Genomic DNA, 2,900 nt, shown 5'->3' with positions numbered 1-2,900 from the left:
CAGGTATTACGTGCAAAGGGGAATCGACGTTGAAACTGACAGGACTCAGAGCGGGCAGAGGTTTTACCTTTCGCCTCTACCTTTGAAAGATGATCAGATTTCAGTGCTTTTCTGAAGTTTTACCCATGATGTGGGTTCACTGGCAGGCTCAAAATGGATGTCAGTCTGTCTTTATGGGAAACAACTCTGTAAACAATTTACACGTAAACAATTACAGGCAAATTGAAGGAGCCCACCCCTTTGTCAAGGGGACTAGAGTTTCAAATATGCACATGGAAGTCATGAAGACCATTATATGGTTTGTTTTTGTATGCGAGGGTCCAAATATCGTATGTCAGCTTGTGCTTCTGCTGGAGTCTGTGTTATGGTGAAGCCAGTTTTTATTTCCCTGGATAGTTTGTGAGTGTGTGGCAGTCATATAGAACAGCCTCTGTAAATATTCCCTACCCAGCCCCCCGGTAAGCTGGTTTTCATTCACACTGTTATCTGAGCCCACTCCAAAAAGACACACAGTCAAGTGATGCCAGACCCTGCTTAGTGTTTGATCTACAGCTTTAATTGATTGAAAACGTCCCAGGTTACGTATGTAACCATGGTTCCCCGAGGGAACGAGACGCTGCGTCGGAAAACGCTAGGGGAACGCCTTCAGCGATACCAAGCTCTGAATCATAGGTGTAATCAGTCGAACGATGGGCGAGACGTCCGCGGCGGGTGACGTCATGACCAGGAAGCTTTAAAAGCACGTGAGGTGCCACCGGCGCTAGCTTCTTAGGAGTGAAGCAAGCTCTAGTAGGGATGCCGGAAGTATGGCCTTGCGACGCAGCGTCTCGTTCCCTCGGGGAACCATGGTTACATACGTAACCTGGGACGTTCCCCTTCGGGAACTCGAGCTGCGTCGGAAAACGCTAGGGGAACGAGATGTCCACGCCGCCAGACTTGATGGTGCCTTTGAGGAAGGCTCGCAAAGGCAACATTAAAATAGGTTCAAGGATAGAAGGAGACACGGATTTGGATAATTTAGTATTTATACCAGCTGTTGCCAATTCGGTGAAAATGTCTCAAAACAATGCAGTCTCACACTGAATAAATAGCAAATGGGAACACGGAAGACAGGAAAATTGATCAATGGCACTGAATTGCACCTTAGTTATTGAGTTGCACCTGTTCAGTACTGGGATTTAGTTTAATAAACCGACTGTATGTTTAAAAAAAATAGAAAAGAGAAGGGCCTGTGCCAGTTACTAGTGCTTGGGGATTTGGTTATAATGAAATCTTCCATAAAAATCGTTTTTTGGGTGATATTAAAATTTAAAAAAGGCATCTGGGAACCCATGAAGAATGGAAAAAGGAAATCTTTGAACACTGCATTAGGAAAATGCTCCAAGGCTGTCTCAGTACTTACTGTTTATAGCTAAACAACATAAAAAACTAATCAGTCTTAGGGACAATTATTAGTTCAGAAAGATATTGGTTGGTTAATTTATAATGTTGTTATTGGACAATGTACAGAGAAACTTTTTACTCAGCTGGAACAACAAATCAAATCTATCAAAAATTAAGCAATTGGTTTTGTGCCACGGGAAATTCAATCATCTCAATAATCATGAAACTGCTTTTAAATGTCAGTGCAGATTCAATTGCTTCCATTTTAGTAATTGGTCTAGTACATTCACTATGATTTATTTTGCAGTGTCTCTACCATTCAAAAGTTTGGGGTCAGGAAGAGTTTTTTTAAAGAAATAAATACTATTATTCATTAAGGATGCATTAAACTTATCAGAAATGACTATTACGTTGATACAAAAAATATATTTTAAATAAATGCTGTTCTTTTGAACTTTCCATTCATAAACAAAATTATTTAGGTTCCCTTTCATGGGAACTTCGAACTGCGTCCTCTAGGGGTCGCTATGGGGAACGCCTCGTCGTGACCCGTGTCTGAAGCATACATTGAAAAAACACCAACTCATTGGCCGGCGACAGCCATGACGTCACTACCAGTGCGACTATAGTATAAATAGGTGCTGGGAGCTAGACATCATTCTCTTCTTCGTCTTCATTGACTGTTTTGTTTGAAGCGTGCATTTCTGTGGTAAGAGCGATCTCTATTTATCTCATTATGGCGAGCACTAGCAAAGCATTTAAGGATGTGTGCATCCGTGTTGATGTTGTTTAACATCTGATGACATACACGATCTATGCGTTGTTTGTTTGGGCAAAGAGCATGCACGCGATGTCTCCGAGGGGGCAATCGGCGTGCACTGCGAGCGTTTTTCCAAAAAAAAAAGCTCCGCTCTCGTTTGTCTCTCATTTTGAGGAAAGAGCGGCAGCCATCTGCTTCCTGCGATTCAGGACCCGCCGCTGCTGAGGCATGGAAGGGAATGAGCTCGTGGGGATCGCAGGTGGATCTGGATCTGAGTTTGAAGGGAGGTTTCCCTTTTGCGATCGTCGGCTGTGCACGAGAGTGAGCCGCTGGAGGATGATGTTATTTCATTAACACTGTCTGATTCAGGGGACATTGCTCTGCTGGGATCAGCCCAGAAAAAGCAGAAAATAGCTGAGGAGGGCGATGAAGTTGAGGCTGAGCCTTCCCAATCCTCCTGCCCTGCGTATGATGAGCTTTTGGAAATTATGGATCGCGCCACGGCGAGGCTTTACTTGCCGTGAAGCGGGTGAAGAAAGTGAAGTCGCGAAATATCTCGATGAACGTTATTTTTCTGGCCATAAACCCTCCAGCTCAGGTGAGCCTTCCTTTCTTCCTGTTTTTTTCATATAAAGATTGAGAAGGAATGGAAGAGGCAGTTTTTTCCTCACGCATCCATCGATTCCAGCATACAAGTTATGCCAACATCGAGGCGATGCGCAAAAGCGGTTATGAGAAGATGCCCCTATAGAGAGAC

This window comes from Sinocyclocheilus grahami, unplaced genomic scaffold (assembly GCF_001515645.1).
Source record: "Sinocyclocheilus grahami isolate Dianchi unplaced genomic scaffold, SAMN03320097.WGS_v1.1 scaffold273.1, whole genome shotgun sequence".
In the NCBI taxonomy this organism is placed as follows: Eukaryota; Metazoa; Chordata; class Actinopteri; order Cypriniformes; family Cyprinidae; genus Sinocyclocheilus; species Sinocyclocheilus grahami.
The sequence above is the reverse complement of the archived record's forward strand: the minus strand, read 5'-3'. Positions refer to the sequence as shown.